At 37.2% G+C, this 17,277-nt stretch overlaps 1 protein-coding gene across 4 annotated transcripts in view; it reads right to left on the bottom strand.

Moving 5' to 3' along the window:
• LOC103460460 (partitioning defective 3 homolog B-like) overlaps window positions 1-17,277 on the bottom strand; it is a 213,444-nt gene that overhangs the window by 42,966 nt on the left and 153,201 nt on the right. The gene's annotated exons all lie outside the window — the stretch shown is intronic.

Genomic DNA, 17,277 nt, shown 5'->3' with positions numbered 1-17,277 from the left:
TGTGACCCAATGGCTTTTTCTGGCATCGTGTTTAGTGAACATTACACCATCAAAATGGTAATTTTCTGTAACTTTGACCACAAAGTCCAAAAGACGCTTGTCATGAAAAGATTGAAGAACTTTTGAATTGGATTTGTAGAAACTTATGGGTTATATTAGTTGTGTTGAACTACATATATAAAAGACATATACATATGTAAAAGAAAAACGTGTGCATTTTGGTATCAATCCTACTACTCACTGAAGGTTAAATAGTTAAGGTTGTACCTGAATAAAAACACATCCCTGCACAGTTTTCAATCGATCATAAACACTGCGCTTGGCCGAAGCATCAGCTATTACTTTCAAAAGAAAAAGATAAAGTCATCCATCAAAAATCACCCAAGAAATGAAGACAGGCATTTTTTTGCAGACATAAGCAATATGCTGCAGATTGACCGTGGCAAGGGTTTAGCTCTGGTCCAGGTGGGGTCAAAGGTTAGGTTGTCTAAAAAAGCTGAACGGGCCTAGAAAAAAGCACCAAGGTTGGGAAAGAAAGAAAAATGTAAGAGGAGAACAGGACAGGGATTAGGAAACCCTCCAGAAGGCAGCCACTTAATTTCCTGGCCAACGTGGCTATGATTATCTCCTGGGTGGGAATGGAACGTTTGATGTCCTGGGACCAGACTAATCCTTGGTGACTAACCTTCACCTCTCATTTCCTTTGGATTAGCTCCCTCTCCACTACTTAATAACAGAAAAGTTGGAAGCGGATCAATATTAACCCACTATGAAGGACAGGAAGAGGGTAAAAGTAAAAAAGTACTATTGTTCTGAAGTCATGAAATTGATAAAGAGGTTTAAGTTGTGCAAAAGGTCAGAGTTGTTTGTTTTTGTATGGTTTGCTTAGGGAGCAGAAAACAACATTAAGTTACTTCTAGCGCGTCATTTTGCAACAATGAGGTACTTTTAGGGGGGGAAAAAAACTTTACTAGAGGCCTGAGCAGTCATTCAGTGAATCCAAAGTGGTTCTGCAAACAAATGCAAMACCAAAATAAAAYCAGGAAAAAAAGAACATTTTGGACTCAGCAAGGCTTTATAACGTCAAACCCCTTGAACACGTTGGAAAAATCCTAAGTACTAAAATTTACTGAACTTTACCACATAAAGGTTTCTAATAAAACCTAGATCAAATAAAATGCCCTGTGACAAAGTAAACAAGGTTTTGTGCTTTTGAATTCTAATTCATCACAAAGCCCTGGGCCCAGTCCTATACAGAATTAGTGGGTAGATGTAAAAAAGCCTGTGGAAGTGAAACATGACTCAACAGTTTTATAAGAAAGAATGACCCAGAACTCCGCAAACTTTTGTGAGAAGCTTGTGGAAGGAAACCTAACACATTTGAATCAAGTCATGCAGTTCATAATCCTACCAATTACTGAGAAAATGTATGTAAGACTGAATTTTGACACTGAAATACGTCTCTGACATATTCCTGATGTCACTGTGGCATTTAGTAAATAGAGATAATATTGGTAATTCTAACTAACCTAAAACAAGAGCAGATTGGCCTGATTTAACATCAGACAAAGAGAAAAAAAAGTGTGTGTTTGTGTTTTATTTGGTGTATGTACAATTTTGGTTTCCACTGTACAAAATAAAAAGGAAAWATGCTTCTTTGGATGAGAAAAGTTGTCCAAAMATTTGATGTGACATAAGTCTTTTTTAAGTTTATAAGTCATTCTGAAKGACCATAACTTTATTGATTTATTGAGCATAGAAATGTGCATCTCACAAGGACAATCAATTGTGAAATAAATAATAGTAGTATAACTGTGATGGTGCTGCCGTGGCAAAATGCTGTTCTTCTAAACTGCAGTCTGACATTGGACAGAGGCCACAGATTATATTTTTGCAGATCTTTTGAATTTATTCCTGTTTTTCAGTGTATATAAATGAAACTTTTTCTAGGACATAAAAGGGGAAGCTTGAGGTGACAAACTGTAAATGTGGAAGAAAAGACTATTGGAGGCCTGGGCCTCTAGTAAAAACATAAATTTAAATGGTTAATGAAAGCTAATAAAACTGATGTYTTTTTCCCCAGCTTGCTAAAAGACTAACAAAAAGAAAGAGGAGAAAAAAAAAATCTACATCCATTCACTTGTGCTTGCCATGGTAACCAGTTGGCAGTGATAACTGGGCTGTTTGGATTAATAATCTGGTGAAGATGAAGGTGATTGAGTCCTTCCAACAATTAGGAACCTCATCATTGAGGGTTATTTGCAAATTCACACAAAAACTGCAAGGACTTRCAACATGCACACACATTTTTATATTACCGAAATGCTGCAAATGAATAATTCTTAATAGAAAGCTGTTACCAAATTATGGTCAAGAGTTCTTGAAATTTTTTTTTAATCGCTCACCAGGAGTTTCTCAAGGGAGAGAGCCTAAAATGTTGCCAGGTTACTAACCCGATCTGACCAATGACTCGTCACTTGACCCTACTTCTGGCCAATGCCCTGTCTCCAACAACCGTCCGGGCCCCAGCTGGCCAATTAGCTCGCCTCTTAGCGTGGAGCTCAGCCAATGAAAAGCCCCAGGAGACTTCTGTTCATCTGAACCCACAGATGGGAGGACAGAGAGGAAAGGAGGGGGCTGCGGGTAGAAGTCTGTTTGCGTGTGCGTGTGTGTGTGTGTGTGAGCGAGAAAGGCAGCGTGGCGGACTTGGCTGTAACTCCCAAACATTATTGAGACATCTTCAATGAAGAGGCTGGATGCGTTTGAGTTAGCAGTTGGAAACAAATCTCTCCTTTTTTAAAAAAAAAAAAAAACAATGGCTGAATGACATCAATGGTAAAAAAAAGATAAAAATCCAAATGGCTAAACCACAACATATCATRTTTAATAGAAGAGTCATATGTGCATATAAATTTAAGCTAAAGAGTTCTCAGTTGACTTTGCACCACTTAAATGTTGTCATTCTGAAGAAGCAAGACCAAGCCACTAGGGTTTCATTTTCAGTTTAGGTTTTATTATGAAATGCCAGATAAAGCAGAACTTCCAGTACCATCTTATCTGAGCTTAAAAAGGACAAAGGGATAATTTCACTATTAAAAAAGATTTTATAAAATGGTGTTCATGCTACATCATAAAAAATTGTATTTGAGAAAAGTTATAATTTTACTGATATAAAGAATAATAGTTTTAGGAAAATGAAACAGATGGACAGATAATTAGTTTTACTGATGATCTGGAGCAGAAACTTCCCAGCATTTCAACTGTACACTTGCTTCTTTATTTTTCACACAAACACCACCAACAAATCCAGCGTAATGTCTGCTGGTTAATGACGTCAGCAGACTCTAACCATTTCATCKTGATGTGAATCTGAGATGAATGAAGTTAACTCATCTTGTTATGTGTAGCAAAACTATAACAGCAACGATATAACTTTCTTTCTTGTAAACATGGGAAAGTGGAAGAGACTATTTTCATCCAGGTGACCAGCAGGGAGTAGCAACAGGTAGGTGAATGGATGGGACTGCATTGCTGTTGATGAGTGAAAGTTTTGCTGCTTTGCATAAAAAGTCAGTGGACCGGTCTYCAAGATTACCGAGCTCTGCATCCAACAAATCTGCTTGTTGCCCAGGTAACGCAGATTCAGATGGTTAGGTACCAGCTTGTGCCAAGCATCAATTATTGGCTCTGAGCTGTTTGTAAAAAAAAAAATACACATAATTTTTTTTCTTGTAAAAACTGCAAAAATTATGGCTATTTTCTTTTTAATATTAATGAAAAAAGTATCATTGAGAGGACGATGAGAGAGATCAACAGTGCAAAAGAGGTGGAGRCAGGTGCCATGCCACAATGCAAAAAAAACCCCAAAAAAACATAAGTGAATATATAGTACATGAAAATAGTTTTAGTTGGACCACATTTCTGTATTAAAAATATTGATTTTACGTAATGTCTAATTTCAGGGTTTTTATTAGCTTTACAATTAAGTTTTATTGGCAATCGGGATTTTTAAAAATGTCCTTATCAATTTGAATCATACATTTAGGACTACTCATACTGTATGTACCTTAAATGGTACAGCTTATAAAAAGGATTAACTACACTTTTAACTACTTCACCAAAAACCTAAATGACTATGTTGGTGTTCCAGCTGTTCCTAAAGATTTTACTCCCCTGAGCCTTGCAGCACTTTCTTCAGCAAAGACTTTAAGCCAACAATCTTTTTCTGTGCCTCGCCTTACATCTCCTGAGTTTCTTAAATCTCCTCATATTGTGCAACTCAGTGACTTTTAAAAAGGTTTCCCTACACTCCCTTCACCAACTGTTTTCCTCCCCTCTCTCCCTCAGCAGTTCTTATCAGATGACTCACCTTATTTCAGCATAAGAAGTTTTTTTTTCCCAGAACCTCAAGAGGTGCACACACAATCTCTAAGTACACACAAACACACTTTATCTTTGCTTACTCATACATAAACAGCTGTATACAGTGTGTTCTCATGTACACGTACTTGAGAAACAACAGCTAGTGTGTCCACAACAAAACTCRGCAATAGATGAAACGAACACAAGTTGTTGTCTGTTTGGCCTATGGTGCAGCGGCCACCAATGATAAACACAGTGCACCTTATCAATCTCAGGATTTTTTTWATTTAAATTACAGTGGACTCTCAATATTTGTAAAGATTTGGGATTACAACTCAAATCTGTGAATACCGAACAATGGCCATTTTAGTACTAACTATACCTTAATATGTATTGGAAATGGAAATGTTCTTGGCATTACCAGAGAAGACAATATCTACAGYCTTCCTTATTTCCACTCTTGGTGTAACAGCCAATCAGCAGCAAATAAAATGAATGGCTGTTCTTTACTTGCAAACAGTAGCCAACATGCAAAGTAGAATTGTACTCATGAAGAAATATGCGAATAGACGGGTTGTCTGCAAATGATGTAGGAGTTACATTCCACAGAAAAACCTGCCAATACATGAATMCATAAATACTGAACTGGAAATAGCAGACTACCGTACAAAGTATTTACCAAGTTTTAAACTTGATTCATTTGTTATAAAACGGAAGGACATTGTGATATTTCCACAAGTCATCTTAATATAGATCAGWTTAAACCTGGAAAGAAGACGCAGAGCTTAGGTGTTTGGATGAATATAATTAAAACATGAATCCAAGAATCTTTGCAGTTATGTCCTCGGGTACAAGATGAAGTCTAATAATATACATATACAGCACAGTACACATGACATCTGAGGAGTTCTTAAATGTCTGCCCATACCTCCGACAGGTAAATTAAAAACAAAGTCTGAGGATTATATCGTAGTTTCAGTTAGGCAAATATACAATGCCTAAGTTATTGTCTCTCGAAGTCATTGTGTTTCTTTGTTCATTTGTCAGTGAATAACACACTATTCCTTTTAGGCAAGGTGTTTTTTTCTACTCCAAGTTCTTTGGTGCAGCAGACTTACTGAGGTTTTTAAGTTTAATAAATACAAATAAAAAAATAAAACTCATGTCAAAATTTTGTTCAATAGCATCTCTTATGTAGAAAGRGATTAGCAGTATTTTTACTCTAGTAACAAATTACAGAAGTAGTAATTTGAGAACRTATTTAGTTAAGATTAATTATTACTTGTAGATCTTGACCCAAACCCTGGAGTCAGACGTTTAGGAATTTTTAAAAACAGATAAGTTATGGCATGTTGACTCATTCTGCCTTTTTGTCTGCTTTCCAGTGAACGTGGGAGCATGAATTCATTCTTGTGTGTGTTGCATCTGCGTTGGTGTATGTGTCTGATGTAAGCATTCATCCTTGTATTTTAGGGTGTGTGTGAAACAGACGTTCAGCAGTCATCAGACCAACCAGGCACCAGTTCCAGACAGCGAGGTCAGTCATTCACTAATCATATTAACATTCCTCCATAATGACCCAATGCAGAACTCCCCCTTTTTTAGTCTTTTTTTTTCCTTTCCCTAATCCATCTGGCTCATTTACACTTTCCATTTCACTTTTTCCACTCCATCTGCTTTTTCCTGATTTCATCTATCTCAGCATCTCACMAGCTCTCSCCTCYCTGAGTTCAACRTTTTGATTATTTGATATTCTTAAACTTTTTCTATTTCTTTTCATTCCTTCMCATTTTATTTTTCCAAGTTTGACTTCGCTTTGTCCTTAAATTGTTCTTTCATTTCCTCATACTACACACCATTACACCTTGTTCCATCCAGCTGGCAGTACATACTCTGAACCCCTCTAAAGAACTTAATTCTGATATATCTATATTGAGTCAATTTACTATGAAAGATTGCACAAAAGGTTCCACACCATGTTTGGCAATGGGACTGCAGAKAACMAAACAGGATCACAACTTTAAAGTGATTTAGACTACACTGATACTGTTCAAATTGACTTTAAGCACTTGATAAACTGCTTTAAGAAAAATGCGCACGTTAATAGCAGATGTTTTTAAAAACAGTTGACCAACACTTTTAGGAAGAATGTCAAACATCATTAGGGGTATTTTAACACCACATGAGTCAGGTGATGAGTGTGTGTGTTAGTGTGTCAGAATATCTACACCGACACCASGTTTCTGTCTACACTTTTCCAGAGAAAACCAAAAGCAGGTTGYGTGGCTTGGCAGGGTAGACCCTGACTCAGAGTGGTTATTCCCTTGGCATGATAATTTTTTATGAAATGCCAACACATATCTCCTTACTAAAAATGAGCATGCATACCTGCAGACGTATTTCCATCACTTAAGAGAGACTCACAGAAGTTCCTTGTAGAATCAACTTAAGAAACCGCTTTTCACCATATTATGACCTCCACTCAGCCTCTTAGATCACTGAGATTGTTTGAAAGTGCTGGATTGCGGCAAATTTTTTGGGAAAAAAAAAATGTGTGGGCATCTTAATGATGTTACTGCAGCCGAGGAACCTTCTGCACTTCCACGAGCCAAACTGCATGATGAAAACTGCGTCATTTTATTCTCACGCTCATGGTGTCCGTCCGTTCCTGTCAACCCACTGGCAACCTCGTTCCCTAATTGTTTGATTGGTCTGAATTTAATGGGTGTCTGCATTTATGCGGAAAACAGCACTGAGCTGCTGTTCAGACTATCTGTGCACAGACAGTCAGGTTGTCAGTCAGAGAGCAGAATTTGAGGAGCGACTGTTCGAGGGCATGAAGAAGTACGTACTGAAGTATAAAACTCGCTCATCAATTATTTCCTCCTCTGAAGTTGTGAACTTGTAATGGTCAWTCCTCTCTGCCATGATTGCTTTTATTTATTATCCTGTTGTAAACCMCACACATTACAAAACACTATGACGTACACTGCAGCGGGAGGAGAAGCTTGGGTGTGTCTTGTGGACCATGAGAAGTCTGWGCAACACAAACATCTTAAAATCACATGACCGTGCATTGACAATTAGACATGGGTCTGACCATGCTGGACCCTTTAGTCTTTCTTTGGAGGAGGAAATTATTTGCTTGTGTGCAGTACAAATTGATGTAGGTAAGGGGCGTTTCTGTACACTTTGTTCAATTTGGCACATTTGGTGCAGCAATGAAATCTCAGAGAATTCAGTCAGAAGTCAGCATGACCTCCAGGAACATAATTTCATATCCACAATCACAAAGTGTTTTTTGCTGATCACATTTACCTATCACACTGAGAATTTAAAGTGTGGAGTTTAGAATGTCAGAGCTTCTCCTTGGCAAGGAACATGTACACTTTATATCTAGCTCCCGTTTGGAAAGCTCATAACCTCCTTTAGTTTTTCAGCAATCAACTTATCCACAATTTTCCAGCATTGCAGCAGTGGAACCAAATGTGTTACAACCAAGTTGGAGCACTGCCGTTCTAATGAGGAATAACGACGCGGTAGTCTTAGCCAACGTGGTCAAACTCTATTTTCACATCTAGAGACCTGTAATTTGGGCAATTCTACTTTGCAAAATAACATTTATATGAATATGTAGTCACACACCAACAGTGTATTTTGCAGAACCATTTTTTATCAGATAAAATAATAATCTTTTGCGGTATGTCTACTTTGAATATCTACAGACTACAACTTTTACCCATAAATCTTGCCAAAACATCTCAAGCATAGACAGATTGGATGAATATCATGTGTCAGGAGCAATTCTCAATTTTAACTACAGACAGGATTTGAGTCTGAACTGTGACTCCACGTTTCTGTGTTTTGTGTCTTACTGGAATGCAAACATTTGCCAAGATCTAGTATGTCAGTTTTGTTGAACGACCATGTTTTTGTAGAAAGATCAGACAGAGAAACTTTACAGGGCTGTGCTGTACTTTTTCCCTGGTTGAGATCCTGAGTGGATGTATAACATAAATATCTCTGTAAATGCTAGTTKGAGAAAATTCACACTGGTCCAGTAGGCTCACACAGATGCCATCGTGTCTATTTTTCATGTACATTGACATAAACATAGAGCGATATTAGACCGTTTGTAGAGTAAACACAATATTTTCTTAAGGAATGAATGTATGGGACCATTTTTTTTTACATTTTGATGCTTCACTTCTGATGCCCCTTTTTGTTTCTCTCTTTATTTCAATTTTTTGTGTTTTGCAGCTGCCCTGTCTGGAACATCTGCCCAGTTTCCCTTCTGTTCCATTTGATTCAGCACATTTGTACTGTTCCTATGRTCTTCATGTCCATATAAGGACAACATAATAAACGGTATTTGGATCAACTGTGTGATCTCACAGAGGGCTCTCTGACTGCAAAGAGCAAATTCATGAACGTCTCACTGAAACTTTATTCAGTGTTTTTGYTTTAAAGCTGCACTCCTTGAACTCTTTCACATTTTGTCACATCATAACTACAAACATCAGTATACTTTAATGGGATTCTATGCAATAGATCAACACAGAGTGGAATAAAAATGAAATAAGAATAAAAAATGTATGGCATTTATATTTGGGTGCCCCTTAATTTAATACTTTGAAGAACCACCTGTACCTACATTTGCAGCTGTAAGACATTAAAGACATGTCTCTACCAGCTTTCAACATTGGATATTATTTTCTTTATTCAATTTTCTTTGAAAAAAAGCTCAGGCTCAGTCAAATGGGATGGAGAATGTCAACATACATCAGCTTGTAAGCCTTGCAATAAATTTTCAGCTTTATTCAAGTCCGTACTTTGAGGCAATCTTGGATATGAATATGCTGTGATCTAAACCATTCCTTTGCAGTTCTGGCTGTATGTTCCTATAATACCTTGTTTTATAAACTAATCTTGCTTTGAACTTCACCCCAACTTTCTCTCTAATAGTTCTGGTGTATTCCTTGGTCTTCTTGAAAGGCTGCACAATATATGGAAAAACTGCTTTTTAAAACAGTGATAACCAGAATTACAATTAACCCAGAGTCTCTTGATTCTGTCCTACTTGTACTGTTGCATAATATTCCTATCATTCTTCATAAGCTTTATCATACTGGCCACTGGCCAATTATACATCATACACACACACACACACATACATATATATATATATATATATATATGGATAAACTATATATAAAATATATATATAGTTTATCCATATATATATAATATATATGGATAAACTATATAAGGATCTGCTGTGTTCCTCATTGACCGGTAGCATTTAGCTGCGACGCGCACAATCTTGGAGGCTCAAACACCTTGATGTCGTCCAAAAAAGATGACATGAACTTGTTGGTTCCCCTGTCCATTGTCGTGGCTGATATTTTTTGAAAATCCGGCAGAAAAGCTACACAAATCAACTSAGAAATACTCTGCAGAGAGTCAGTCGAAATGAAATTACACATAGAAATAAGCACCGCGAGGCTTTGTTTGTGAGACATGCACTCACGTGAGACTTTCAAGGGGCGTTTCTGGGCGGAGCTTGGTAAGGTCCATGGTCCAGTATTCACAGATTTTTTGTGTAACATTACTCCAAATTATTCACAAGCTGCTAATTTATGTATTTTCCCACAGAGCATATCTAAAACATTAAAGGGAAAATATATGTAAGTGCAATGCTGCTTGACACRCTATTAGTTGATGTTTACAAAGCAGCCAATGAAGGAACGCCATTTATTTTTCTTGGCACTGATTGGCTGAAATAAGGAAGACAGTGAATGTTAGCTTTTGCAGTAGTGCTTTGATTGTTATCATTGGGCATGTCGATACATATTAAGGTAAAATGAGCAATTATAAGGGCTTTTAAAGGGTGTCACAAGTATTTGTGTTTTTAACTGTTGTGGTTTCTAGCCCACCAGGTGTCCAGTTCACACTTTTCTGAGTTTTTTTTGTAAGACATCTTGAAAACCATTGAACATTTTCCCTCCACTTTACTCTAMTTTTATCACAAAAATGACCAAATAAGTACATAGAAGTTTGTTTTTGTAACATGAGAAAATGAAACAGGGTATTAACAGGTACAGAGTGCATGCTCATATCTGACTGAGGTTGTCTTTCTTTTCTTAGTGTTTGTCTTTCACCCATTTCTATCTCGACTCAACAGAAAACAAGTCTGACTGATGCATGTTAGGCATTTTTTCCTTTATGCACTTACTCAGTTTTCGCATGCACTGAAGCCAACGCAGGACTACAAGCCTTACTCTGCTGTTTCTGGAAATATGCTGACTTGTCACATGACAAAATTAAATTGATTCTCCTCCAGGAATTCAATTTGTACAATTGCGTAAAGTGTAATTCTTAATGTAATCGTTATACAAAAGGCTTTCTTAGTATAAAAAAGGCAGTGTATTTTAAAGAGGCTGCATTCAGATAGAGCAAAGGAAAACTGTTTTCAACATTGCTTTTGCTTTTGTTCATTACTTAATATGTGCGTATGGGTATGTAAGACTATTAATGCAAACACGAGTAAAATAATTACATATTAGGCCGTTTTGAAACAATTCTCCTGCAAACCATCAATAGTGAAAATTTTTTCCAAGCTCTGCATGTGCCGGCTGCCAACAGTGCAGTCTGGTGATGGGGTAAATGGTACAGTATTTTCCAGTAGATTTATGATCACACAGATCTGGCATTAATAACACAGTAGAAATATAGCCTTGCTTGGAACAGTGGAGGAAAGTTGGAGAATATAACTCTGCTGTTCTCTCTTTAGTAGTTTTTCCCTTGTTCTGGTCTTGACTGCAGACACTGTTCAGTTCTCCCTCGTCCGCAATGCCAGAGTACTTCAGAGTATAAAGTATGCATAAAATGACGGACACACATGAAATGAGTCCTCTAAAGCAAACAACAAAAGCCTTTCAATCCCAATGCCATATTTAATGGAAAAACATGATGAAAAAAAAGGATGAACCTCTTGCTGAAGAGAAAGAAATGGGAAACAACAAGAAATAATGCTGGAAGACCATGAACTAAACAGAATATRATGGAAAACTATTAGAGTGGAGGTAATGGAGAAAACCATGGATATTTGGGGGAGCTAAAAAACAGGTTTTATGTGAAACATAAATGTCTCACTTAATCCAGCCGCACTCAGCTGGAAGGTTTACTACAGTCTCTTTCTGTTAAAGAGTTGGGGGTTTAATCCCCTGCCTGTCCACCAATAAAACACCCAAGGTAGCCTGGCATTTTCAGCTTTATAATGGCTGAAATCACATGAACTGCTGCGAGGTCATGAAAAAAGGGTTTTGTGTGTGCACCTGTGTATGTGTATGTGAAAACAGGGATGTCAAATGGTTATTTTTTGCTCCCAGCATGAGAACTAAATCTAACTGCATGCACATTTCATTGCAAGGAGAAAATGTATGGTTTTAGAGGCCTTTGGCATATTCATAAGGAACAAATTTATTGCATTTTTCTAACAAAGGGGTTTTTATTCAAGCAGAACCTGTAACTAAAACTACCAGCTGTAAATTCAGCCCCACATATTCTGTCCATCACTGCCAGCAAGCTCAGATTCTGCACATTGTTATAACGGCTTTGTACGCCAGCACACAAACTTCAATTCTARAGGATTAATCAAATGTAAAATAAGAGTCAAAAGACATGTTAAGAGATGCAGAGATCTTGTGTTTTATTTTAAAGTATAATTCATCAGCAGACAAATTTAGGAACAACAGGCTGGTTTTTGAAGGAGAACAGTCTCCTGTSTCCACAATCCTTCCTCAGATGAAAACTAATCCATACTTTTGGTACAGACGTGAGGAGGTACTTAAATGTACCTGGAGGAGTCCAGATATAATTTACTTGAAGATAAGAAATTTAAACATAAGATGAGGAAAGGGAAAAAAAAAATCACAGCATGGTTTCTGTTTTAGTTTGTTTGCAAACAGCTTATAAAGAAGCACCATTTATTTCCCTTGCAGCTGATTGGCTGTATCCCCCAAGAGCAACGATAAGGAAGACCATGGATGTTAGCTTACGTGGTAGTGCTCGGGTTTCCATTGTTACTATTAAAGAGGTCTGCATAATGCAAAATCACATTTTTGAGCTTCATATAATATAGTGTTACTGCACCAAACACATACATATTGTTGCTTTGACTCATTCATGCATGTTTGAGGAACCTTTCAAACTCCCACTCATTTGCAGGGGCCTTAACACCAGCTCACACAATGTGCCATGTATTCACCCAAATGTCTGCCTTGGCGCTCSAGTCCCCAGCCGAGCTCCACCGCCGCTCCACTAGACTAGTGGCAGTAGCAATTAGCAGCAATTAGTGTCGGAAAGACTTTTTAAAGAGACAGAGGCCAATTATCAAGTGTCAGACTGATAATTGACTTAAAAGTCAAATTTGATACAAACAGGATTTTTATAACTACTGAACACAACATGGTTCCTTGATTGTGGTATAAAATGTCACTATGAGCCAAGAAAAGATAAAATACCCCCCTTTAAATCAGAGCGATATGCGTTTTATGAAGAGGTCTCAAATATTCACAGATTTCAGTTATTCTCAGGAGATTGTCGTCTCTAACTGCTGTGTCCACTGTATCGTGCAGCTCTAATTAAAACTGTTCAGTATTAATTTGCTTTACTTATTTAAACATTTATTTATCCAGAAAAGACACTAAAAGCACTAACGTAGTTGTAGAAAAAAAAAAATAGACATGAATGAAATACTTTTAGCATTGTATTAGCTTCAAATATCAATTGTGAAAACACCAGGTACTTTGATAATGAATAAGAAAAAATGGCTGGATGGATGGACATACRTACGAACGGCTGGATAGCGAGATAAATAAATAATTGGGCAGATGAAGGAGTGAATGGATTAACAGATGAGTGGATTTTTCCTTACTTACATACCTCAAAACGTCTTAAGACATTCCCAGACTKCATAGGAATCCTTTTAGAAATGTCTTATAAACTCTGTAAACTCTGTTACCACCGACCTGCTCTTTAAAATAAACAGTGATACATTATCGCGCTCATAGTGTGTTATTCTGCTTCTGCGTGGTGGAAAAACTGTGTTCATTGTTAGTCATGGCTCTTGGTTGTTTGATACTCGTGACTAATGTACCCACATACACACAGATCACGGCACTAAATTGTGTTATCATCCCAAGAAGGCTCTTTGTCTTCACTATACAAACACTCTGTGTCGATACCACAGCAGTGCTGTCTGATTTAAAGCTTCTCTCAAGCTTTGTTTTAAATATTCCAATCAAGATAAGGCATATTTTCTGTTAAATTGGGATTTTACTCATATGAACTTTATGGAAACTTTATACTGCCGAAAATTTCAGGAACASAGTCCAGTAAAAATCMTTTWGTTCTCAGATGAGTTAATGAAATTCTCTAAACAAAGAAATTCTATGAATTGAATATTTAAGCATGATGCAAATTTGCATACGTATGAAAACAGAGTGCAGGGGTTTTCCTTAATTTTGTTGTGAATCACACAATGGTGTACCTCTTTCTTGCTGGTGCAAGGTTTTAGAAAAAGTTGGACCCATTTCAAGGTACTGAAACCTTGAACAAAAAGAAACTATCCCATGAGCCTTCATATGGAAAGTCTCCATAACTGTAAAGTCATAAAAACAAGGAAGCAGACTCAAAACAACATGTACACAAGGTTGTGTACACACAGGAGAGGACCGGACAAGGTTCTGAACGTAGAGGGAATTCAGTCGAGGTCAACAGGATGTGAAACAAGATCCTCTGTATGGGCACAGAGGAGACGTTCATACATAATTCCAAWAGGGCAAAGACACATTTGSAAATTGGATTTTAGAGAAAAATTGAAGAGTAATAAAGATCCATTCATGTGAATATTTTACATAACTGGAGGGGCTGCTGAGTGAGATACAGTCCATCTCAACAATATGGGTGCACACAGAGCATTTGAGAATGGCTGACTCATTAATAACCATTCAGATGTTTTATTAAGTCACATAAAGAGAGCTATATGTAATATGTCAATAGATTTTGTTTTCTGGCTTTGATTCAAACATTAAAAAGTGGCCAATAGTTTTTGATGTTGAGTTTTTTGAGTATTTTCTGATGAAAAAAAAAATGTTTGCAAACATGCTGTTTTTGAGTTGGTGGTAAAATGCAAGTGAATTAAAACATGTTGACTTCACAACTTGAGGAGAGAATAAAATATAGAAAATATTTTTTTGGCCTAAAAGTATTAAAAAGTGGAATTACAAAGCACTGTTGTCCATTGTTATTTAAAGTAATTATAAAGCGATGACCTGTTTTACGTATTTATAAATTCCAGCTTTACAAGTTCGATTTAAAAAACTTGAATTCAAGACAGYAAAACCTTTTCAAAATCTCCCACTGTACATACCTAAAAAAGTTTGCAGACCAAAGTTATAAAAGCTACTTCCAGGCTAAATTTTAGCTAYAGCACAATGCTGCTTCTTTGGGAACAGTTTACCACTGGAGAGCTTGTTGAGACGCCACAACAAACACAGCATTAGAAAGGCAAATGCGTGTGAACTGCTTGGCCTAGCAACTGTGACGAAGAGGATAGAGTCATCAGAGAGAAACTGAATGAGCTCAGTTGCTGTGGAGTTTGACAGGCAGGGAGAGAAAATATAGGATTTTGTCAAATTCAGCACAATCCCCAGCATCTGTCGAGCTTGGGGAGGCATATTTTTATCACCTAGCATGAGCTGTTGAAAGTAACTGCAAAGTGAGGCTAAATTGCAAGCCATGATATAGGCATTCGAGGGTTTCTCAGGAGGAATTTCTCAACCTCTCAAGTCATTCATTCAAGGTCAGGTTCCACCCAGGCTACATTTCAGCTTCGTGGGAAGGAAAATGCATCAGACTGAGGACTGACCTCCTCCATGACTTGTGAAACATGTGTTTGAACCATGAGTTATCTACTGATAACATACACTCAAGGCCCCCTCAGTGACATTGTRAAGTTCTTATATAATTCCCAGGAAAGAGATGCTTTGTATCAGGTCTAGAAATAATGAACTAGTTTCGTTAACCCTAAAGCCATACACAGTATTCAGCAGAAGCTAATAGTAAAGGTCTAAATTCAACCATGTTGAATCCTTTATTCTATAATATATAATGTATTTACATTTATATCTTGTTCTCCACTCCACATCTTGTATTWTGTTCCTGTATGTTTCTTGTTTGAAGACAAACAAATATGGCAAGGGGGGAGAGAGGAAATGAAACTGCTGCATAACAATCTTTACCCACTTCAAAATAAGAGCATAAATATAAAACAACTATTTGAAGAASTCTTAACAGTTGATGACATAAACATCAACACAGATGCTGTACTTTGTTCAACTGATAGTTTACAAAACATACAAGTAAATTAGTGCTTTAGAAAGAAGCCAAGTGCGCTAAATACTTTCAAAACAGCTGAAAGCKGCCACTAGCTTGCTAAACTATTAGCAAGCTAGTGGATTAGCAGAAGTGTCCCCACCACTGTCTGACAGTATAATAAAATACATTAATGTAAAAATTACTTCTCAGACTTTTTGGAAAGTATTYCAAATCATATTATTTCAGTCCTTTACCAGAAAAAACTCTAATTTGGGTGTAAGTAATATACTACTATGACATCCTCATCACAAAGCACTACATCGTCTTCTTATTCTTTCAAGTTGTTTATGTTTTTAAAATCACACAATGAAACGGGATTAGCACTTAAATGACTGTAAATGAACTAGCTAAGTCTAAAGCACGTTTCTAGTCTAAAAACTCTATGAAAGCTGTTCTAGATAATTAAATCCTTCACTAAAAGCTGTGTCACACCGCCCACAACAACAATTGGCTTCCACAAAGTCTCCTCTATGTAGGATTGTGTGTAAGAGTGCCTGTATGTGACAACAGCACAGCGCCCTGTTGATTTAGTTCCCCTCTCCTTAGGGAGAAAGTCTGTTGTTGTCTTCCAAAATACACACATCCTCCCACAAGCACAGAATGCACTCACTTGGAAACAAAGTTGTGGTGTGGCTTTTGTTGCTTGATAATTGTTTTTAGGCAAACATAATTTTGCTAGCAGAGACAGCTAACCCATAACCATGAATCAATGAAATGGTAATGGAGCCACGGGGGAAAAAAGGCAAACACATTCAATATACCGTGGCAACGTTATAGGAGGACCTCACACTCTCTCTATGATGGTCTTTATCTCTTCCTTTTTCGTGCACCCTCTCTGCGAATAACTTTCCATCACTTTAACTCCTCATAAATATTCTCTAAACCCTTTCCAAAAAATAAAAAGGTCCTAAGGAGAAGCAAACAAACCAATAAAAGTGAAATTGAATTAGCTTGCCACCAGCTCACTATCATAACCATTGTTTCTCCCCACTTCCCTTCGCACAGAAAGCCAGTCAGGTAAATAATCACTTTTGGTTTAATTACTAAATCAATCATCCTTAATGAGATGGGCTTGTTAGGTGCARTGGTAACTGCTGCTCCTATGCTCTCCCGTTCTATTTTTTTTCCCCTTTATTTTTACCAAGTGTAAAACTTCAAACTGTATTTCTCCAAGTAATTTAAACGTTACTTTCCTTAATCTGAAAGGATAATACCTGAAACTTACATGTCTCTACAGGTAACCCTCACAGACATCCTGGGAAACTTTCTGGGAACTGGACAGGACAATAAAATCATCTGTAACCTGGTAGTTTCCGAAATGAACTTATACAAACATACATGCATACGTACGTGCGCACGCTCACACACTCCCATCCACCCATCCATCCATCCATCCATCCATCCATCCATCCATCCATCCATCCATCCATCCATCCATCCATCCATCCATCCATCCATCCATCCATCCATCCA

The sequence above is a fragment of the Poecilia reticulata genome, linkage group LG2 (genome assembly GCF_000633615.1).
Source record: "Poecilia reticulata strain Guanapo linkage group LG2, Guppy_female_1.0+MT, whole genome shotgun sequence".
Lineage (NCBI taxonomy): Eukaryota > Metazoa > Chordata > Actinopteri > Cyprinodontiformes > Poeciliidae > Poecilia > Poecilia reticulata.
This window is presented reverse-complemented; position numbering and strand designations above follow the sequence as displayed.